Source organism: Schistocerca nitens, chromosome 6 (assembly GCF_023898315.1).
Source record: "Schistocerca nitens isolate TAMUIC-IGC-003100 chromosome 6, iqSchNite1.1, whole genome shotgun sequence".
Taxonomy (NCBI): Eukaryota; Metazoa; Arthropoda; class Insecta; order Orthoptera; family Acrididae; genus Schistocerca; species Schistocerca nitens.
In genome coordinates, this window is record NC_064619.1 from 159,649,880 (window position 1) to 159,675,454 (window position 25,575).

Genomic DNA, 25,575 nt, shown 5'->3' on the forward strand with positions numbered 1-25,575 from the left:
GCGACCAGGCGGCGGTAGCGGAGGCGGCGGCGGCGGAGGTGACCGGACGGCGGGCAGCAGTGACGGCGGGCAGCTGTGACGGGGTGCAGCAGTGACGACAGGCAGACGGGCAACAACACGACAGGCACGGTTGGGGCTCTTCCACGTCGAAGATACACCCTGAGAGTAGCCCAGGCAGTGCGAGGCCTCGATGAGGAAGGAGGGAATCCAACCCTCGAATCGCTAACTCCCGTCGTGCGACTACAAGTACGTAGGAAACCTTTTCCCGTGAATCACCTGAGTAGAAACGACAGCTCTGCTGATATCGCGTGCACATCGACCTCCCCATGAGAATTAACCAACCTCTGGGGATCAGTCAGTTTAAGGGGCTCCGGAACGCCCTATACTTGCAATGTTAAAATAACGCTTATAAATTACATCTTTGCTCACAAAGTATTTGAGGTAGGAAGTTGAACTTTTTACAGATTATTTATTGGAATATGGGCTACAACTTAACACAGGGATTTTACAAAATTTTAGTTCAGTTATTAAAGATGATTTTTTTTTCAATTGTAATGAAAATTCACATTTTTTTGCAATATTTTATTTATATATTCAAAAATATACAGTTTTTTGGAAAAAGGCTGTGTTAAATTATGCAGAAGGTACTGTGTAACATTTACTGAAAGTTTGAAACAAATATGTTTGGAAGATCCTTAGAAAACATGTAATTAGTATGAGAAAATAAAAGTTTTTGGAATCGAGCGACAAAGATTGGATTAACTTGTTAGTGCATTCCAGGTCCATAGGATGGATTATCTTCATCCTCTGCAAACTCCTCCTCCAGCTTCCTCTTGTTCCTCCTCCTGTTTACTCTTGCTTGTATTTCTAGACTCTTTACAGCCCTGTCTGCAGCCCGAAGGCGTTCGTTGTCTAAAGCAAGCATCGCTCGTACCATGTTAGAACCTATCTTCATTCCCATATTTCTAAATACCTTGCACCCTACAATGTTGCCATCATTGAAAGTCGCAACAGCATCATACACACCAAAGTGAAGTGTTTCTATTCCAACAAATACAGTCTTGGGGATACTCGACCATATAACACTATTTACACTTTCATGGGGATTTTGAGTTTTTCCGTGATTACACTTTTTCAACAGTTCAGGTGCTGCTAAGTCTCTGAAAATAGGTTTTATCATCTCCATTATATCATGAGGCAGACTATGCTTATGAGTGTACACTTCACCAGTTAGCAATCCTTTGTTATATTTACACCAACTGTCTTCTTCTTTGGGACACAAGCTATGTTGGGGATTTTCATCGGTTGAAGAAGTATGAAAAAAAAAAAGAGCCCAAACAGCCTTCTTCATTTCGTCGACACTTTGTGTATTTTGCCTAATAGCCATTCCATAATAGTTCTGTATTTTGTCAATTACACTGTCAGTTAACCTTCCCTTCCCATCCAACCCTTTACCATCACTGAGTTTTTGTTTTTTGTACGAAGCTTTCAGTCGCCGAAGTCTTGTTCCCATTCGCTTCTGTACGTGTCCAATACACTCAAATTTCTGCACTACAACATCATCACCATAGGGCTTCAGTCCTTGAACATGTTTGAAACTTTTAGAATCACCGTCACCAAGATAATTAACATATCGCACTTTATCACACGCCTCAGAACGCTGGAATATACTGACAACACCAGCCACTTCCATTCCTCCACTACTGCTACTATAGTTAGCTATGCAATTATTTTCATGTGTACCTTTATATTTTAGTGGACATCTACAATACTTTGATATTACTGCTACATCTAAAACATTCCCTGTATACATACTGGTGGCAGATACTACACCATGAAGAGATGTGTGTCTCTGTTTATGACAGGTACCATCGAACGCTGCAGTCAAATCTCTGTTACCATTATTTTCCATTACTGCCTCTTCCACAGCGTTCTTCATAGATTCTATACAGACATATTCTACTTTAGACCCTATTAATTTATTATAGGTCGTAAACTTGGTTGGGGGATTTGGAACATTCATGATGCCACAGAACATTGCACCTGCAGTAGCACCCTTACCAACTGAACGCATGGAATAAACAAATCTAATGTTCTGTTCGTAGATTTTGCTACCATTTTCTTCAGTTGCAGTTACTGCAACACTGTTCCAAAAGGTGGTCATGTATGAACACTTATCACATTTCAGTTGTATTTCACTAGCAAGTCCTACGTGCTTTATTATGGAGAGTTCCAGACCAACTTCACTACAATGAATACATCTTACACAGTTTGAAAAAATTCCTTTGAGAACCGACATATCAAATATTTCATTCACATCCGATTCGCCCATAAAACATTCATAGTTTTCACTCATTGAACCAAGCTTCTTCTGTGAATTATTTTCTTTCCCACTTTGACTGCTATGGGCAGGTGTACTTGAGAGGTTAGGTTCAGTCACTTGGTTATCGTTTTTATTGTTTACAGTAATAACACATACCTTTGGCTTTCCAACATTTCTCCTTTTCTTAAAAGCCTTCAGAGGATTTCTAATAACTTTACACATTATTATACTTCAACAAAACAGAGACTCAAGAAACAGAATTAATTACGCATATTTTCGAGATAACGACAGAGTAAATAAACATGAAACAATCGACAATCACACCAGCGATATATATTGAACCATCACAGGTTAGCCACAACACATACTTTATCTCACATCACTAAAATGTACCTGATGAACACGGACGTTAATAATAACACCATTCGACAGCAGTTTAACAGCGCCTCAGTGGGTCACGCCCATGTAGAACACATTTCAAAAAAAAATTTGAAAATAGTTGTAGTCTTCGGAATTGAATAAATTATATATCTATTAAAAGGTAATAGTCTGCAGATGCAGAAAACGCAAAAAAAAATAAAATTGAACTTTTCATGATTTTGAGCCTTTCCGGAGCTCCTTAATGAAGTACATACATTTCATACATGTAGCGTAAATCTGTTCCCCTTTTAACAGTGTAAGACAGCAAAATTTCCCTTTGTGGGAGCTGACAAAGAAAACGTATGTGCACAAGTCACACAACCGAGCGCGACTCGACCGCCCACCATCAACCTAGCGTAAAATATTACAAAAATTTCCTTCAGCGGCGCCTAGCTGGCAAGGCGCATACATGTGTCCATTACACGCGAACTGGTCCGCCTGACCATTCGACATGACCTAAAAATACTGACGATTTGAACGAGATACTGAAAGCAGGAAGGACCATAACGATGATAGTGGCGGACAACTAAGCAAGAGATACAGGAATCTGCCACTTTCACATGATGCGGTTTGCCACTTTTAACCTTCAAGACTAGCAACAGCATCAGTATGCATTAGCAAGCGTCTTCCCCACGGCTTTTCACAGCGCCTGTTCTATAGGAATGGAGACAAGTGGGCACTACAAACAAAGTTCCTAACACGTCCCTAGGTTCCATAGCAAATTCGGCAAAACTCAACCTTTCTTACTTGCTTGATGTTTCGCATATCATCTTGTCTAATCATCTGAATACCGATGCTAACTGTAACACGAGCAACTACATATTGGAGACGGCACACACACACAATATGTGATCAAAAGTATCCGGACAAATGGCTCAAAATGACTTACAAGCTCATGGTGCCATTCATCGATAATGCTGGAATTCAATATGGTGTTTTCCCGCCCTCACCCTTGATGAAAGCTTCCACTCTAGCAGGCATACGTTTAATCAGGTCCTGGAAGGTTTCTTGGGGAATGGCAGCCCAGTCTTCGTGGAGTGCTACACTTAGGAGAGGTATCGATGCCAGTCGGTGAGGCCTGGCACGAAGACGACGTTCCAAAACATTCCAAAGGTGTTCTATAGGATTCAGGTCCGAACTCTGTGCAGGTCATTCCACTACAGGGATGTTATTGCCACGTAGCCACTCCGCCACAGGCCGTGCATTATGAAAAGGAGCTCGATCGTGTTGAAAGGTGCAATCGTCATCCCCGAACTACTCTTCAACAGTGGGAAGCAAGATGGTGCTTAAAACATCAATATAGGCCTGTGCTGTGACATTGCCACGCAAAACAACAAGGGTTGCAAGCCCCCTCCATGATAAACACGACCACATCACAAACACCACCGCCTCCGAATTTTACTGTTGGCACTACACACGCTCGAAAATGACGTTCACCGGGCATTCGCCACACCCACACCCTGCCATCGAATCGCCACATTGTGTAGCGTGATTAGTCACTCCACACAAATTTTTTACACTGTTCAAACGTCCAATGTTTACTCTCCTTATACCAAGTGAGGCGTTGTTTGACAATTACAGGCGTGATGTGAGGCTTATGAGCAGCCGCTCAACCATGAAATCCAAGATTTCTCACCTCGCGCATAACTTTCATAGTACTTGCAGTGGATCCTGATGCAGTTTGGAATTCCTATATGATGGTCTGCATAGACGTCTGCCTATTACCCTCTTCAACTGTCGGCGGTCTCTGTCAGTCAACAGACGAGGTCGGCCTGTACGCTTTTGCGCTGTATGTGTCTCTTTCCGTTTCCACTTCACTATCACGTCGGAAACAGTGGACATAGGGATGTTTAGGAGTGTGGAAATCTCGCGTACAGGCGTACGACACAAGTGACATCCAATCACCTGACCCCGTTCGAAGTCCGTGAGTTTTGCGGAGCGCCCCTTTCTGCTCTTTCACGATGTCTAATGATTACTGAGGTCGCTTATACGGAGTACCTGGGAGTAGGTGGCAGCACAAAGCACCTAATATGAACATGATACGATTTATAAGGTATCCGGATACTTCCGATCACATACTGTTCGTCTACCAGGTACAGTCCTGGTGGGGTGGCCCTCCGGGCGAGAGAGTACCACACACAGAATCGTTGCGGCATTCCAGATCTGCTTACGGTGCTAAGTGCATTTGCATTTCCCGAAGTATTGTTGCACCACGGAGTAGCATCGCAAGGCAGTGATAAAGATTTAAGTTCTTTACTGGCGACACCATAAGTCTAGCCGCCTCAGTCAATGACTCCAAAATTGCGAGCTACGAGGAAATGCCGAGCAGGCCGAGGTGGACACGAAAGCCGTTGCGACTTTAGGGATCAGACGAGCGTGCCAGTCAGCAGGTGAAGCCCAATGACATCGTGGTAACAGGCAGATGTAGCCATACTGACGACAGAACAGAGTGTCAAAAAAGGTCCAGTTATAACGCAATAGCAACTATTCAGCCACGGATTCACAAAAAAAGATGAAGTTACGAGATCTTGGAGCCACTAGGAGAGCCGACCGCACAGGAAGTAATGACGTACACGTAACATCCCATCATAAACTTATGCCTTTCTTAACCTCGTTTTTAGTTGCAACAGTCCTCTATGCACGTAATCTTCTACAGTCGTCTATGGAATCGCAAGCCCCATGGAGAGAAACGCCCTAGTCATCATTGATAGATGCAAAGACCGCCATCAGTATCCCGGGCCGGCCTACTGAAGGCTTGACCAGGGGAGTCAGCAAGATGAATGCCATCCACTATCGCGGGGGGAGCCACTGTCGCGACTCTCCCGGTTCCAGTAGCCGAGGCTGATCTGCTGGCCGGCGTCTTCTAACTGGAGGCCTCGGGGGAGACATTTCATGACAGTGGGTTGTTCAGGTGGCTTAGGTTGCGATTCCCTTGGGCACAGGTCTTCTGTGATAGTACTTCGGCGACTGACGTACAAACGCTGCTTTCCACCTTGTCCAGTGAGGGCTACACTAGCCAGTGTCTAAAGGCCATCAACCAAGGTGTGTGGTCACGGCGGCAATACGGGCCTTTCACGATGAAGTAGTGCTGCTAGTGATGTGCGCTCGGTTCTGCTGATTGGGTCTACACTCCATTGTCCCGATAGAGCTGGCGCAACCTGGGGAAGACAGTCCTGTGATTCTGAGTACTAAATGTTTTGTTGTGAATAATGTTTTCTTGACGCTCTAGAGTATGAACATCCTTCTCACTGCACACTGAATGGATGAGTCCTGAGAACAGTATGCGACCGTGTATGCTCCAATATTGGCCTTTTTAAAGGTCTCCAGTCCCAATCACCACTCTCCCAGTCACTGTAAAACAGTCCATGAAAGCAAGTGCCGGCCGGGGTGGCCGAGCGGTTCTAGGCGCTACAGTCTGGAACCGCGCGACCGCTACGGTCGCAGGTTCGAATCCTGCCTCGGGCATGGATGCGTGTGATGTCCTTAGGTTAGTTACGTTTAAGTAGTTCTAAGTTCTAGGGGACTGATGACCTCAGAAGTTGTGTCCCATAGTGCTCAGAGCCATTTGGACCAAAGCAAGTAGTAACTGCCATGGTAGGGCATCCAAATTTTTATAAGAGAAATATGTCCTAAGCTTTTTCTACCTTTCACTGTCCGCCTCCGGTAGCTCATTTGTCAGCACAACAGAATATGAATCCTAAGGGCCCAGGTTCGATTCCCGGCTGGGTCGGAGGTTTTCTCCGTACAGTGACTGGGTGTTGTGTTGTCCTAACCATAATTATTTCATCACCATCAAAGTGAAAGTCGGCGTCAAATCGAAAGACTTGCACCTGGCGAACGGTCTACACGACGGGAAGCCCTAGTCACACGACATTTACCTGTCACTCACAGCACACATTACCCATACCCATACTCAGCTTCCAAAATGTGCTGTTCACGCAGTGATAGAAATGGATTCAGCTGTGAGTGATCCCTATTCTTCGTAATTTTCATTCAATAAAATACAAATAAGAATTTGACAATAAATTTTCGCGATTTCAAAACTGGCACTGTTTTTAATGTTGCAAATTAATCTGGACCAGACTGATAGCTTCCAAAACAGGTCGAAACAGGAAGGCATTACAACCAGTATAAAAAAAATGTTAACGCAGGCATTTGATCCCAGGGAACCCACTTAATGTAGAAATAACTGAGCACCATAATATGTGCGGTTAATAAATACAATGTTGAGCCGTGCGTGGCTCATGTTCATGTCATCTATTATGTAACATCTTTTTCTACCGTTTGACCGCCTCGTCATTTTAAATTTCAATTATTGTTGTCATTGAATTACTTTCTTGCCTGCTCGTGAGTGGCAGCAGCAGCGCATATCGAGATTTGCCCCGTCGTATTATCTTTGCTTGACGGCTGTTACTTCCCGGTCGTGGTGTGTCGTGGAGAGATCGGACCTGGAGCGGTTGGATTTGGAACGCGGCAGAAGTGCAGTCCGGACGTAGCAGCAGTCGGGGACGGAGCGCTAGGGAGGCGCGGACAACCAGTACTCGCCGACCGCTCGCGACACAGGATGAACCGTCCGACGGACGGAGATGGCAGCGGAATCGACCGTTCGTCGGTCGTTCAGTTGGTCGCCTCTTTGGGTCTCGTCACTAGGTCATCTTGCTGGACGTGGCTCGGTTCCTTCTTGTGCAGAGACTTCGTGGCTAGTGGGCAAGAGTTACCTCTGCATGATTGGGTCCGAGACAGTGTACCCGGATGGCCGTGTCACCCAGTTCCAGACGGACAGCGGACACACATAGTTTGAGTGCCAACGACCTTGGTTGGTTGTTGGTTGGTCGTATGGTCAGACGACGTGTGTTTCATCACCGACCATCCTTCGGGTTTGTGTGTGTGTCCGCCGGCGATTTGTTCTAGTTATTCATCAGTGATTCGTTTTACGAGTGTTCCAGTTTCTTGTGGCAGTGTTTCGTGCAACACTGTGTCACCTGTGTCAGTTCGACTGAGCAATGCTTTTTATGCTGTAATGCTGTCTCCGTACTGCAGCAGCCAGTGGGTCGGCTGCGACAGAGCAGCGAGTGAGTGTTTTCTTACCGTGTTGATGCTGTCCGCCACGGCGTGCTATTCCACAGCCGTAGCGATGTTCATGTAAGTCAGTAGTTATTGTGCCTTGGCTTATTAACAAACCAATATTTGAAGACTAGTGTTACTGGTCTCTTCGCCTCGCTGGCATTTTAATTGTAGTGTTTTTGGTCTGGTGACCGAAATGAGGTAGTTGGTGGGTTCGTCGGCTGTCTGTCGTTTGGGTTACCTTTTAATTTGGAGATTGTTGGTCAGGCTACCTGTCTCGCCTAAACGGATGTTAGTGTTATAAACCCAGGCCGACCCTTGGAAACTTCTGTGCGCCGTTCCTTGTGTGTTATGTAGTAATTTCACTATTTGCATTTTAGTTATTTGGTTGATGTGTGGCTTTCAGTCGAGTATCATGCCCTTGAGGCATGAGATTGTCGTATTTATACATAGCTCCTTCAGCCGAATTTTACTGGAGAGGTTTTAAGATAAGGCCTTCTGCTTTTAGATTGAAACTCTTTCTAGGCCTTAAGCCGTTAAACATATTTTGTTGATATGTTGTCTTGAGCCGAGTATTAACATCACTTAAATTAATGTTTTTGTCTTTCCCTTAAAGCAAGAAATTGTTATTCTGTATACTATATGAAATGTCTTAAGATACGGCCTTCTGCCCTTTAAAATTGAAATTCTTCTTTAGGGCTTAGGCCGTTAAATAATTTGTTGGTGAGCGGCCTTCAGCTGGATTTTAATATCAACTACATTAATCTTCTTCTCTTTCTCTTAAGGCATAAGATTATTATACTTTCGAACGGACCCTTCAGCCCAATTTGCGTGAAATGTTTTAAGATAAGACCTTCTGGCTTTTGACTGAAACTACTCTTCATGCTTAATGTGCGACCTCCAGCCTAGTTCCATTAAAATAAAGTTGCCAAGTCGTCCAGTCGATTCGATTGATGATTTAGAAAATATTTCTGGGTCAAAACCCCAAAAGAACATTGTATATCTATTTTGCTTAAGCATTGTTTCTTGGATTGTGAATGTGGCTTTCAGCAGATTTAAGGTTAACCAAAGCAGCTCGATTAAAGTTTTAAGTTTTTTGCATCCTTGCTGTAATATTGTGTGTTGACAAATAAAGCTTGTACGTTGAGTACAACTGGCAGGAACTCATTTTGGCCCCTTTCCACAACGTAATCCTCTCTGTCCTGCTAGCCAAGGAATTTCAAATGTAAAAGGCACAAAAAACTCAAAACAACAATTGACCTAAGCCAGAGCATCATATAAAAGCTTGCTATAACTGTCACAACTCTTACATGAAAGTGAGCTTGCAATAATGGTACACACAGTGTAGCCAATAAGACATTTATGATGTACCAAAAATGTTACCAGAGAGAAGGAATACTGAAGCTATTTGCAAATACTACAAAGGATCAAAACCTTTCACAAGTGTCAAAATAATTTAGATCTCGTACTCAGAATGTATTTGTAACAACCAAATTAATCTCAAAAAGCAAGAGGAAACCAGATTAATGCAAGCACTGTGGCACGAAATGGTACGTGTACACATTGTAATTTTTCCTCCTGTCTACGTGATTATGTAGCTCTCAATTCGTTCGAGCAATCAGTCATTCATAATATGAAACACAGTCATAGCTCATTCACTCAAAATGACTCAGAAATTTTACTTGTTAGCATGAAATCAAGCGATGATTCTTCTTCTCTGGAGGCTCGTGCTTTGCGGCAGCCTGCTAATCTGTACAAAGAAAATGCCTCGTAATTTTAGGGAGCGTTGTACAATCTGTCGGGAAACCTCAGATCAAGCGGATATTTGGCTTTCATGAAGTTTAACCTTCCGAAGAAGTGATGGAGCTCTTGGATTATTAAATGCAGGTTCGTATCCAGTCTTTCGGAAGTTCCCGTCTGATTAACAACTACGCAATATATCGATGAATATCATTAATTCTCAAATGTCAAATACACACCTTTTGTATGAAGGAGCAATATATATATATATATATATATATATATATATATATATATATATATATATATATATATATATATTTTTCCCTTTTAATCGTACAGTTCGTCTCAGTTATGTTTTGTCATAAATCTCAATATTCAGATTACAATTCTTCAAACCAAGCTCAGGCTAATCGGCACGAAGACAATCTCGGAAGCTTTTTTTTTCTAACAACCACCAGAGAGTGTACTGCAAAGAATAATTATGCGCTCATGGCATAGCTTTTGTATGAAACTATTTTGCGCATGGATTCTGCGAGTGTGAAGATAGAAAATAGGTAAACGTCATTCAAGGGTATAATTGTATCAGAACAATTCATCGAATATAAAGAGATATTACAATTGCCCCTCGCAGTGAGCAAAGTTAATGATAATACACTTTGCGAGCTAACAGGAAAAATTTGTTGGGTTGTTTTTTCAAAAGAGGAATATTTTGAATTAATAGAATTTTACTATAGAGAGTATGGGTATCATGTTATGACAGTAAGTTACGAGAATACCTAAGCTGTAGCTTTTACATGTACCGGAGTATACCCGCATCCCGAGTACAGAAACAGGGAATATGTAGATTGGTGTAATTACGAAAAAGGTCTACCCATTTTGGAACTGGTCTTCACAGGAAAACCCAGGGAAACCCGGAAGAAGAGACCCCAGCTCAGGTATTAAAGAAGATAGGAAAGCCTAAATCCAGTAATTTTGAAATATATAGAAGCTCCATAGATTAGATCGAAGGAAAAGTGCCTTATAGCAAAAAAAATTACAAAATTGCTCAAAAAACATTTTCAAAATTCTTCTTTCGACGATGTAGCCGGCGATCTCGTTGTGAGGTCGATGGAACAGGAACACTGGGTAAGGACAGCGGGTAGGCGACGTACAGCGTTTGGTGGAGGCGGCACGGAGGACAGGCGATGGCTTATGGTACAGGATAGAAGCTGGTAATGTGCCGTAGAAACAGCAAGATGATCTCAGGAACAGATGGACAGGGACGTGAACATGAAACAGGTTTAAAGTGGAATAAGGAAAGGATGTGACTGAATAAATCCCTGGAAGAGAGTGGATTAATGCAACGAAGTCCATATTTCATCGTTGAACTAAAAATCGGAGTGGATTCTTATATTCTTCCATCTGTAATAGACTGGAACATCCATCAGTCCTGACAATTGCGAATTTTTTTGTAGTCCTCAATACCAATTACAACTGCTGATTGTCCCAAATATTGCCAAATAGACTGTGGGCATTTAAATTTTGTTGTAGCTCATATCGAATGTATTCCTCTAATTTTTTTTTAAATCTAATCTTCGTTTTGTTATAGTGTAGGTGGAATTAGAGCAGTGAATCTGTCCGAGGTTTGCTTTCAATTACGAAATGATGGATAAAATTTAAGTTTACACCTCATGAAAAATTTTAAACATAGGCATAAGGCACTGACTCCACAAAAGGAATAATTTCTAGAAAAAAATTCCCTGAAAAATTTTCATTCTTCTTATAATTAATTGATTTATAGATCCACCTGCAAGTAAATATCATTAATGATGATGTATGTTCATTTAACAAATCATCCACTCGCAGAATCTTCTTCAACCTCTCATGAACATTTATGGAAATATATTTCAACAATTATATCCATAATATGAAACACACAAACTACTATTCTTAAAATGTTAATTAAAATTCTTAAATTAATTCTCCTGGTAGAGAAGGCATAATGAAAAATCTAAAAATTACAATAATTTTCTCTCGCGCAACCAGGGAGTTTCTTCAATTGTTTGCAGCAGTGAAATTATCGACTGTTGCTCCATTTCACAGTTCATTTGTTTTCTCCCGCGAACAGCGTACATCATACACACAGCGTATTTACTTACATATCCCGCACTCTTCAAGTTTCACACGCAATTCTCACATAAGTGCCGTGTCTTGGGGAAATGTAGATGCACTTTCATTGTATATCACTATGGCTTCTGCTCATAGTCCACACTTAAAAATACTAGGGCCTATTTAACAATTTCTTCTACCTATCTTAAAATTTTGTGCTAAACTATCACAGGAGTAATCTCACTGTCTCTCAACCTATCACAGGAGTAATCTCACTGTCTCTTAACCTATCACAGGAGTAATCTCACGGTCTCTTAACCTTTCACAGGAGCACACTGTCTCTTACCCTCTAGACAACATAAACTTCTTGATATTTATATACACATTCGACTCATAGTCAAATTCCACACTAAATTCCTCTCCATATTTGGTATCACAGATGTACGATCCATCAAAAAATTTCTTAATATAATTATGCAGGAATAATCCCTTTATTCTTTTTGATTCGGGATATGCCAACAAGTATGATCCAGTATTTGGTATATTTACAATAACATATGGTCCGGTATAAATAAGATTCCATTTCTTTATGGTCTTCATCAGTTTCGAGGAATGAATGTGTCGCCTCAATAAAACCTTTTCTGCATATTATTTTATTAATCTCTCTCGCATCCAGAACTAATCTTACGTTGACTCCAGGTTTTGGAACGACTAACAGCGGAGAACAATATGGACTAGTTGATGGCTCAATCAAGTTCCATTCTAACATTATATTTATCTCCCTTTGAACAGATTGTTTTAAACGCCAAGGGATCGGGTAGTGCGTGTAACAGTAAGTCTGATGTGGCTTCACTTGTAGGTGACAAATGTACCCTTTAATAATTCCTGGTTTCTCATCAAAAATCTCTTCATATGCCTCTAACAAATAATGAAGCTGCTGCCTTTGTTCTCCGGTAAGCTGATTTTATTCACTAGCTTTTATCATTGTTGTTTGGTTAGAGTCCTCCTGTTGTATCAAATCCTTTGAAAGCTCCTTCCAACAACCGTTTGTAGTGTCAATTAATTGAATTATGGCACCGCGACAATATTTCTCATGCACCGTCTCCTTTCGATTTAAATCCAGTGCTATCTTTTCTCCATTTAATCTAAATTTAACTATTCCATCCTAAAAATCAATCTGAGAATCGTACTCCTGCATACTCCCAATACCAAGAATACAGTCCACTAATAACTTCTCCACTACAAGGAACGTGCATTTTATCGCTAAATTTCCCATTTTCATCTCTAATTGTGTTTGTATTTTGACAATGGAAGAGCGTGCTCCAACAGCTCCGATGATTTTGCAGTTCTGTACCCGCAAAATTGGTACCTTCTTTTTCCTAATAATTCTCCTAAAAAGAGCGCCTGAGATGACATTGGCGGAAGCGGCGGTGTCTAATATCACATTCGTTGGAACTTCCTCTATTTCAACAAATACTTCCGACACCGGAACACTCGATCTGTCATTATGACACTTTATTAAATCCTTTGTTAACTCTTCAGTCAACAGCTCACCATCATTATATCTTAACAATTGTAAATTTACTGTTTCGCAGCTAACACATCCCCTGACCGCTCCTCCGGGGCACGATGCGGTCATGTTTAGTTTGACTGATTGTTGGTCCGATTGGTATTTGTCTCTTCAGCTACTTCAGTGATTATCGGCTGTTGTGGTGAATTCGGTCTATATTGTCTTGCTTGATTCGTGTAATTATTTTTGTTGTTCTGCTGGTGTTGGTAGAACTGTCTTGTGTTGTCATACATTGGATTATATCGATTAAAATTCCTATTGTTCCTAAAATAGCCCCTCGCTGCACCATTACTAAAGTTTCCATTATGGTAATAATTATTGTTTGCATTTTGTCCATTTCTAAGTCTCCTCAGAGAGTGTAGTTGGTTATAATTATTGTTACTGCTACCATTACTGCCATTCCCATTCGAGTTGCAGCTCGGATTCGCTTCTATTGTTCTTGTTTGATATGACATTTCTCTTGCCCTTTTATTGTCCTCCTCAGTTATATCAATATGATCAAGCGTAGTCATAAATGAGTCTATATCCTTATCATTTATATATAACAGCTGATTCCTTATACTGGTGGGTAGTCTGGACTTGAGTATCCTAAGTATATCCGGCAAAGGAATCGGTACATCCCAATACAAAGATTTATTAATGTATTTCTCAAAATATCTCTTTAGAGATCCTCTAGAAAATGAGAAAGGCTCAGGATATATTACTTCCTGCCTAAGTCTTTCTTGTATTCCTGCTGACCAATATTTTGCTAGAAAAGCCTGCTCAAATTCTTTATAACATTTACAAGAAGATGTTTGTTCGGATGCCCACAATTCTCCCGATCCTTGTATATATCCAGATACAAAACTAATCTTTTGCCAGTCTGTCCCCTCTGAAACTTCGAATAAAGACTACTGGATGAACCTTCTTTTTGTCAGGGTTAAAGATTTGAAATTGTCTCTGTTTAATCATCTTCTCCTCAACAGTACTACGATTCCAAAAATCATCCTGTTCGTACTCTTCCCTGTGGCTATCCGTTATATCGAATCTAACCTGTGACGTTCCAGTTCTGTCTACATCGGATCTTGACGTGGACGAAATGTCACGCGCAGATTGAGAATTTTGTTTCATATTTCTCGCTGTTTCTAAATTCTCCTGCGAGAGATTTAGTGATCTTTCGATATTTTCTTTCCAACGCGAAAATTCTTCGCCAAGTTGTTCACTAACTTCCTTTAACCCTTTGTTGAAAAAATTATCTTCGGAACTCTCTGACATTGACCGTAAAGCTACTTTCACAGTTTCTTCTACAGTTTCCGAAGGAAGATTTTGCCGCTCTAGTGTCATTTCTGAAAACTTTCCCGCAAGTACAGTCATTCTATTTTCCGCTGTCGTCTGTTTTTCCTTCACTTCGTCAAATTGCTTCTTTAGATTATCTTGGGATTCTATAATTTCTGGTATCATAGCTAAGGAACACTGTATGTCCTCTTGAGCTAGTATTACTTGAGGAAACAATTCTACTTGTTTTTGTATGGTGTCAATTTTGACGGATACATATTCGGTTAGTTCCGCTTTTAATTTACTATTGTTTTCTAGGCATTGTTGGCGGACCAGCTCAATTTGAACAATAAGATTCTGTTCGGTCCTTTCTGCCGGTTCTTTTATTTCCTAGGTCTGGGTATTTAATCTCTGATCTAATTCGGTAAAGGTTGCTCTCAATTGATTTTGTAATTCTGTTTGATTTTCGGCTAATTGATTTTGGAGTTCATTTTGTATATCGGATACGTCTCGTTTTACCTCCGCTTGGCCTTCGGCTAATAGAGACAACTATTGCATAATAACAACTAATGTGTCAACAACACTCTGATCAACTGTTGTACGAATGATTTCTGAACCAACGGGATTATTTATATTGCTACCGCTAGCCACAACAGTCTCAGAATTTCTATGCGTGGCCTCTGCTTCTGCGCAAACAGCTGAAGGCTGTTGCACTTCTCGTTGCTGATTCAATGACATTATAAATGCCGCTCTAGTCAAAACCATTAAATAACTGTCAATATCAGGTTCTAGTCACTAAATACAGTTTCAAATTTACTGTCGTAGACAAACTTAACTTTCAAATTACTTCACAAATGGTATAAAGTTCAATGTCCAGATACGAAAATCACACAATATACAGTTCTCCAATCTAACTACTATCTGGAAAAAAGTTCTTTCTAAATCGATTTCAAACAATTACAACTACAGGATGAAAAAAATAAGATTTCTCTGGCCTTGTTCTGTAGTCTCGGTGTTGTCCAATAGTTGAAATCGTTTCTTGGTATCAGCAATCTTTTACTATGGACACCGAATCTCTCTTCAGATTAGTTACCTCTCGTTCTCATTGGTTTTCATGAAACCAAAAAATACATATATTATGTAACAATCCAAGAGAGTCCTGTCACACTCGCCACTGTAATTTTTCCTCCTGTCTACGTGATTATGTAGCTCTCAATTCGTTCGAGCAATCAGTCATTCATAATATGAAACACAGTCATAGCTCATTCACTCAAAATGATTCAGAAATTTTACTTGTTAGAATGAAATCAGGCGATGATTCTTCTTCTCTGGAGGCTCGTGCTTTGCGGCAGTCTGCTAATCTGTACAAAGAAAATGCCTCGTAATTTTTGGGAGCGTTGTATAATCAGTCGGGAAACCTCAGATCAAGCGGATATTTGGCTTTGATGAAGTTTAACCTTCCGAAGAAGTGATGGAGCTCTTGGATTATTAAATGCAGGTTCGTATCAAGTCTTTCAGAAGCTCACTTCTGATTAACAACTGCGCAATATATCGATGAATATCATTAATTCTCAAATGTCAAATACACACCCTTTGTATGAAGGAGCAATATATATACATATATATATTTCCCTTTTAATCGTACAGTTCGTCTCAGTTATCTTTTGTCATAAATCTCAATATTCAGATTACAATTCTTCAAACCAAGCTCAGGCTAATCGGCACGAAGACAATCTCGGAAGCTTTTTTTTTTCTCACAACCACCAGAGAGAGTACTACAAAAAATAATTATGCGCTCATGGCATAGCTATTGTATGAAACTATTTTGCGCATGGATTCTGCGAGTATGAAGATAGAAAATATGTAAACGTCATTGAAGGGTAGAATTGTATCAGAATAATTCATCGAATATAAAGAGATATTACAACATGCCGGCCGCGGTGGTCTCGCGGTTCTAGGCGCGCAGTCCGGAACCGCGCGACTGCTACGGTCGCAGGTTCGAATCCTGCCTCGGGCATGGATGTGTGTGATGTCCTTAGGTTAGTTAGGTTTAAGTAGTTCTAAGTTCTAGGGGACTGATGACCACAGCTGATGAGTCCCATAGTGCTCAGAGCCATTTGAACCATTTTATTACAACATGATATGACTACAGTTACAGCAAAATATTTGTTTCACTGAGTACAAGAGCACAACACCACTGAATAAACGATACGCCACATCCAGAAAAAGGAGCAACTTTATTACAGGACTGCGCCTGCGCTCAGTAGTCATTAACCGTTCAAGCCTTGATTGCAATCATATGTACACAGAAATAAATATTTTCTTCTCTATGAGCGCAATGCCGTTCATGTCGGGAAGATAATCAACAACTTGTATAAGGAATTTGTAGAGGTGACAAGCACACTCCCACAGCTGAAGATACTGCCCCAAGTTGTACCATCTAGTACGTAACAGCAGATACAGTTCCACAGCACACAGAGGTTACTGTGTCGTAGTTCTACTGCTTGGCCAGGACACGTCTGTTAATGGCTGTCACCTGAACCGCGACTGTGCCGACATGCTGTCAAATCCATCCAAGCCGGTCGTTCAGCTTTGCTTCCGACTGGCCTATGGTGTCCCCTGTTCTGCGACGCCCAACGTTCTCGCCTGCGGCCTACGGATTCCTCTCTCCTTGAATCCGGAGTACGTTGCTGAAGTGATGGCCCCGGCGTCGCTTTGCATCATCGGCGCCATCACAGCTCTAGCTTCGGGCCCTTTGAACTTGACGCACACTGTGACATCTAGTGAGGGCTGAAATAATAATTTCTATTCATATTGCGTCTGTGATTATTTAGAAAGAGGTTTTATTTCTTTCACCGATAACATGTGGTTGTCGAAATTTTGTTTCACGACAAATCATTAATTTTTGAAGGTATTTCGCTGCCTTCAATTGCAGACTGTATGCTTACCTGAACATTTGTAAAATTTAGAATATTCTACAGTTGCATGTGTTTAAACTGGACACGCACAGCAATGATTACCGCGCAAGTGTGGAACTATCACCTGGAAATATCAGTTATAAGCTTTTACTATCGTCTGTGTGCTAGACCATACAAACAACAAAGCATAGTAGAGCTAAGAGCAGAATTCTATCCTTTTGTAGACAAACGTGTATGACATTTACGCATATAGAAAAGGAAAAGCGAGCTCATAATATCTTTCTCTTCAAAAGGGTCAAGAATTAGCATTTCTCATAGAAACGGTGGCAAAGTATATTGTAGATCAAGTGAAGGAAATAGTATTTTGCTACCATATTAGACTCCACCCCGATGTTACACATACTGTATCGAACAGCTGTCTTTTGTTTAAAACATTAATCATTAGATGGATTTCTTATGGAAAGGTTTATCTGTTTTGCTCCAAATTCAGGGCGCGAATCAGAACAATTAGCTGATTTAGTTATAAATTTACTAAGTAAATTTCGACATTCACTTAGTAAAGGCCAGTCATACGACAATGCATGCTGTATGGCTCGTACTAACTCCGACGTCCAAGCTTGAATAAAACAAATTGCTCCACTTGCTGTGTATATTCCGTGCGCAGCTCACTCAGTTACCTCAGTAGGATCGTGTGAAGCAGAACATTGTCCTCAAGCGACTTTGTTGCAACAAATTGACACTTTGTTCTCTTATTTGGCGAGCCAATTGGAATGTTTTGCTGCCAAAATTAAATAGTTCATTCTTCATAAAACAACCACCATAGACACGCTGGTCAGGGCGTCACGATGCCTGCTATAGTCTCGATGTTAACATGGTAGAAGTAATACTAGCTTCCCGAGTTATCGAGGATGACGAAACCCAGAACGATTTACTAAGAAGTGAGGTGAATTGAATTTCGAGCAGTATGCCGAGTCTCGAAACTACGATAATGGCAACCTCTTCGTTAGCAGTACTGAAGAGATTTAATGCCACGAATAAACTGTTGCAGTGTTGATACCGATACTGGATCTGTAATGCTGCTGTACGATTCCTTACTTGGAGACTTTCGAGAGACTCGATCAATGTATGAATCGTATGGAAACCCTGGCATGGAAAAGAGTAAGATAAATATGTACAAAACAGAGACAAAAGGGAAAAAGTCAAGTAAACTGGAAGTGGACGACACATCTGAGTTTGATATTACCTTTGAAGGTAAGGAAGATTTTCGGATGGATACGTTTCTGGTAATTGCAGAGAGATTGGTATTAGAATTCGAGAAAAGAAAAAATCGTTGAGGTTGTTTTACAGCTGTAATTTTTCCTGACTCAGGCAACACTGAACTGTTGAAAAGTGGTAGAAAACTGCAAAGCAGTACAAACATGACTTGGAAGAATTCTTGAGTTAGGGGGAGGGGGCAAATCGCCCTGTACCAAAATGCTACAATAAAGTATAGGTACATGTATTAACACCATCAAGAATGAGGAAAACGCATTTTCACAGCCTACATCATATGAGAGCCAACATGAACGTATCAATCATAGTGACGTTTACTAAATCTGATAATAGCCCTTCAAGCGCCATAATATCCACAAAACAGTTCACAATATCTGATTTCTTAAGTTCAAATGGTGGCATTTATTAGAACAAAACTTTAGGTTGCTTTCTGAATTTAAATCTAGCATTTGTGGTCCGCTCTTGTTCACAGTAAGAATGGCATTACTGGACTGGTACAAACTCGGCAAAACTAGCTTTAATTCACATGGGATTAAACTAAAATTTAGTGAAGTGAGCAATGAGAGCTTGTAATGTGACAACGTGGCATTTAGTGAAGGCCAAGCATAGTCAAGGCGCAACGATAGAGAAAGTGGACACTTATGCCATTTGTGGGCCAGAATTGAAGGCAAAGCGGAAGTGCTTCCGCCTGGTGGCAGCTAAATTAAAGAACGCTGTGCGGGAGACAGTGTCTGGCTTGTGTTGCACTCTGACAGCGAAATAACAAAAGAATTAAACTAATTAATATTGTTACGTGTAGTAAAAATATAAATGTAATATTACTTTAATATGTGAAAATGACTGTAATTGAATACCGTAATGCTATGGTATGTTTAATTGTAAATGTAGAACTCGGCGTAATTGTAAAATAATGTTTAGTTGCGGGAGAAATCCCCGAGAATGAGAACAGTGTACAGGTTGGCGCGTAATATTGTTGGTAGAAGTAAGTTGGCGTAGGTCTGAGGCAGAACAAGTGTTAAGTGGCGTAAAAGTGACTGCCGGTGTGTGCTACAGTAACGTTGATAACAGACCATTTAGAAGTGAGCTGAAAACAGATATGGATCTCGTTGATCGTATGGCTACAAGGTAAATGGACACTAATTGTTGTAAGAAGCGATTTTTCGACGGAGATGGACTGTGAGCGGCACAATAGTACGGTTTCCCGCACTGGGGTACATGGCACTGCATGGTGCAATGCTGCGTTAATTGCGACGAGTTGCTTGTGCCAACGGCGAGGTGTGAAAAATGGTTCAAATGGCTCTGAGCACTATGGGACTCAACTGCTGAGGTCATTAGTCCCCTAGAACTTAGAACTAGTTAAAACTAACTAACCTAAGGACATCACACACATCCATGCCCGAGGCAGGATTCGAACCTGCGACCGTAGCGGTCTCGCGGTTCCAGACTGCAGCGCCAGAACCGCGCGGCCACTTCGGCCGGCGGCGAGGTGTGAAGGGACCAGTAGCTGCATCCAACAGCGTATTTTGATCTCAATAACTGATGAGGTCCATTGGTGAGCTCACTTCGGTAGCAACGAACTAGAAATTATCTTACAGGAGTATTATTATGAACAGTGGTGGTTATACCGACGCAATTACCAGTACATTTATATTCTGTGAATCAGTTTGTGTAATAGTCAAACTAAGTTCTCTACAGTGTGTAAAGTTTGGAGGCAATAATAATTTTGCGACTTAAATAGCATTCGCCAAGTGTAGTCAATTATATAAAGGAAATAGCTCATTATTATCCCCTATCCAGTGATTTCTATGTGCTGCAACATCAGTTAAAAGTTATGGTGCGTGAGTATCGGCGTAGCTATATTGCAAGAGAAAGTAGTCGGAATTAACGCCGAAATTGCCAGCACACGCCGCTCCATGCAACGGATGGAAGATGCCAGGTACTGTGTCACCTTAATTACTATCCAGCTCGATGTGGTGGCTCTTCAGTACATTGGCATAGTCAAAAATTACTCGGTTCCGTCTGAGCAACGTAATTCTCAATTAGTGTTTTCAGTAATTATATTGACAAGCAGATCTATATTCTTCATTAACTAAGCGTTCAAGAAAATTGCTGCCAGCATCGTACACATTGTGTCTTCAGCACAATGCAAGCTCAGTAACATTAAATTCAATAATTACAATTTGTGTAGTTTACGATAACCTAAAACAAGTTCAAGTGTTTATCATGTGTGTTTATGTATTGTGAAACGATTTCAGGCTGTGGTATTGTTTTAAATGAATAATGTCCTCCTGTCAGGCAATATCAAACATACAGAATTAAGTGCTCCCTGTTCAGTCACTTCAAAGAGATTATCAGTGCTACTAATAATCAAATACAGACGTAAAAATAAGTTGGTTACGCGCCATTATCATTATTTATTCCAAAAATTCCGTGTATTAGTTGGATCACCATAGGGTGCCTATTGAAAGCTATTACACGCGAGAGACGCTTTCCGGAAGTCCGATCCTGCATGGTCTAATAACAGTAAAGTTAATTCGGGTAGTGGCATCGCAAGCTTCAATAATGATTTCAAAGTAGAAAGTCTCACAGACAAACAAAAACTGAACAAATCCAAAATAACTGTATGGGGAACGCTTGGTAAAACGTTCAACTAATTAGAAACTAAAATTCAGTATATCGAACTGCAGGAAAATCCTATGAACAGATCTAAGCCCTCTGTCCACACATTCTTGGGCCGTAATTGTACTGAACCTGAGAATGACACAGAAGAAGCCGAAACACTAAACATCTTTTGCAAAAATTATTTCACATTGGAAGTTAGCATTGTAGCACCTCCTTCAAATCGTGGCAAAAACGATAAAATGGCTGAAGATGAAAGAAGTGAGCATGGGACAGAAAATCAACTGAAATCGCACAGCAGATGGAAACCCACTGGACCAGACTGGAAACAAATACGATCCTATATAGAGTGTACAAAAGAACCAGCCCTTCTTCTAGCAGTAGTGTACAGTAGGTGTCTTGAGAAGCAAAGAGTCGTTGACGTTAGGAAAAAAAGAATAGGTAATTCCTGTTTTCCAGAAGGATCGTCGAGCATACGGACAGAGCTACAAGCCTGTATCACCGACGTTAATCTGTTGTAGAATTTTTAAACGTGTTTTATGCTCTGGTGTTATGACACTTTTGGAGAAGGGAAAGCTTATTTGTGGGAGTCAAGAAGCCTCCGGGAAAAACGATCGTGCGAAACGAGCTCGCTCTGTTCGTTCACGAGAATCCGAAATCAGTATATTCCCGTGCCCAAACTGACCTCCGAAAGCATTTCAATACAGTTCCGCACCGCCGTCTAATGGACAAATTACAAGCGTGCGGAATATCAGGCCAACTGTGAGATATTATTTTAAACGGAGAAATACTTCAGGCAATACCCAAAGGAGTTTTGTATGTCTATTACTTTTCACAACAAATATAAATAACATAATAGACAACATCGAACGTTCGCTGAGGCTTGTCTATGTGATGATGTTGAATACAGAGATACCGCAACACTAGAAAATTGTAGCAAAATGCAGAAAGATGTGCTAAGTTTCAACTCTGGGTGCAGGATACTGTAACTGACCATCAACATATAAAAAGTTAACATACTGCATACACGTAGACACAACGACCAATTGTTTTATGATTACACGGTTTTATGGAAGCTCTTGCATCCATAATATATCCAGGAGTATGCGTAAGAAGTGATTTAAAGTGAAACGACCACATAAAACTAATCGCAAGAAATATAGTAGCCGGACTGATAATCATTTTAAGAATCCTCAGAAAAAATAGTCCCCGAACACATGAGGCAGATTACAAATCACTCGTTTGGCCGATACTTGAATACTGTACGTATCAGGTAGGATTGGTAGAGAAAGTACAGGAGGTCCCAAGAAGGGCAGCGCGTTTCGTTAAGGAACATGTAGTAAACACTAAAGCGTCACGGGAAAGATAACCAGCTCCAGCAGCAGCTGCTGTAATGGAAGCTTCCAGCGTGGCGGTGTGCTTTGCTGTTCAATTCCAAAGTTTGCACGTTCCTAGAAGTGTCAAAAGATACATATCTTTTTGCTGCTTGTATCTCGTGAAAAGACCATTTAGGTAAAAGGAGGGAGATCCGGCCAGCCTAGGTTGCTTACCGGAAACCTTTGTACCCGTCAACCAATCACGACTGGAGTAGGAAATTATGCAGTTGATATTGGTACACAAAGTACCCTCCGTCGCACACCTTATGTGGCTTACAGCGTACAGATACAGGTGTAAATGTGCGCACTTCGACATTATATAACAAACGACCCGAAATATAGGACAAACACCGTAATTGGAACAATGTAGAAACGTTACATGTTGATCGTGAAGAATGCTGCATTTTAAAAATGCCTCTTTTTGCCAGTACCTTAAGAGCTTTTCGAATAAAACCACACTCAATTACCATAAAACCACTGCCACAGATAACGCTGCACATGTCATGTTGATCTCTGGTTAATGCCATTTGCGACTTTAAGTGGCTTTTGAAACTCAACGCCATTGCAATTCCTGCTTTAAACAAATATAACAACCACATGGGACGCCCTTTTTTATGGTTACTTCGCTTATTCGCTTTGCCTCTTCTTTCTGATACACGAAAGAAAAGAATGAACATTCGGATTGAACGTTCCTCCTACGACGGGACTGCTGGATATATAACAAAAACCGATGTAAACTCGGCGTCACATGTTAAAGCACTGGGACAAACTTGGTATTATTTACTTTACGAGACATGTGTTGAGAAACATTCAGACATGAGATGATACCAGCGGAACGCTGTGAAAGAAGGTCGAATCAGCATTTTATTCAGACGCAGGTTGATGGAGTTGTCAGATTATACGGCACGCAAGGTAATTATTGCTAGGACCGAAAAAGTCAGAATTTTGCGTACAAGCCAGAGAACAGTGATATGACAACGGTGAAACATGAACGTTGTAAAACAAAGAGGCGATGCGGAAACAAAGAGCCCGCCATCCAGGCCCCGCCTTTTCACAGTTTTCAGCTATTTGTACGCTAACGGTTCTGTGAGCTTTGTACGCTCAGTTATTGTGAAACACGACCGTGTTATTAAATGATAAGCCGCAGAGTGACATGGGAGCGTAAATAGCAGTCGTTGCGATGAAATTGCGTACACACTGTAGAACTGATACGATAGAGAGTGGCGCAAGAAAAAACTTCTGTGTTCTCTTTGAAAAAGAAGACAAATATTTCAAGTCATATAAATCTAAAATAGTTACTCTGACACAAAAGGTTAAAAATAACAATATCAGCCCTTGGTCGGATTATAAACCCGCGACTCAGTTCCACAGCAGTGAAAATTTTCCTTCACGTCACTACTTTCGCAAAAGAACAGCGAGAATTACCAATAAACGACGGTGCTTTGTTCCAAATATGCTACAAGACACATCCTATCCTCGACGTTTTGAAGAAATTTATCGTTTTTACATTTTTTGGTTAATCTATCGAGTCCGAAGAATTTCACTGTACAGCATATTTTACAAAGAGGTTTACAAAGTAAGACACGTAGAATTGAGGCTTGATAGCAGAAATCTCGATTTCTTTGATGCAAACGATTAGGTATTCCGTTTAGTGTACTGTGACGAATCGTGCTGGTTATGGACTCTTGCAACAAAATCGTAATTGTCTCTTTTTAATCTTTTAAATTATTGAAGCTAAATTCCTTATCCCTCGATAACGGTTGTGATTTTGACAGAAAAGGAATATTCAGGAACTTTTGAACACATAGTGAGACAATAATGGGATAAGACGTGGCACTATAAACCATGCTGTCCTGTACATCTGTTTCCTCGGCGTATTTCTCTTTTCATTTATGCGTTTGTTAATTATTCGCCATCTATAATTCAGGCCGAAAAATTAACGATGACGTTACACGTTCTTCCTGTGCCAGCATACCTTTACAGATATAGAGTAGCGTAACACTCAACTTCTTCAGAAAGATTTGGTCGTACATCAAAGCTCTTAGGGTCCTTCTGAATCTCAGTGGCCACTGTCCCAGTCATTTCAGCAAGAAAAATCTTCGGCTTCTCCGGAATGATGATATCAAATACAGGACAATAGGCACAGTCCTTTTCATTCAAAATCAAAGGTTCCATTCTTTCATTTATGCAGAAACATAATTATCCCGGTCCCTGCAGTGTACTATAGGGGAATTATAGGGGAATTCCTTTATTATAGTAGCAGTAGCAGCTTTATTCATCTGTAGATCTCTTTCTACAAGGATATAGGAAGTGTCAAAGTATTTGCAAGTTTAGACCAATTTAAAATAAGCTAATTCTTATACACATACATTTACACACTTCTAGTTAGAGACAATTATTAGTTTTTTTACAAATAACTTATTAAATAATGTAATGCCACACTGTTCACTCGTATCTCACTACCAGTCACGGCGCACACTATACACACATTGTTTCATAACACTTCACTCACAACAACCACAAACACACACACACACACACACACACACACACACACTGGTGATCTCTGGGCCATTTTATGTGCCTCAACTTCCCATTTACTATCCTGAAAAACTGAGTCAACATCCCTCTATAATGAGTGAGATGTGAGCTCAGAAAGAGGAAAATGTGTTAGTATTGTGCAATGCATAGCTTAGGGGTAAATTTTTCTAGAAAAGGAAAAAAGAAACAAAAAAATATAGTGTGAAGGTGTTATATGGAATGTCGGATTTTTATAACCATTATTATTATTTATTTTCATAAATTTTTTTTAGAAAACCCCTACTCTATCTCATATAAGCAATCCTTGAATGTGTAAAATGTGTTGCATATCAGGTACTTTTTAGCTGCCTTTTTAATTAAGAGTATTTTTGTAATTACTTTTATATC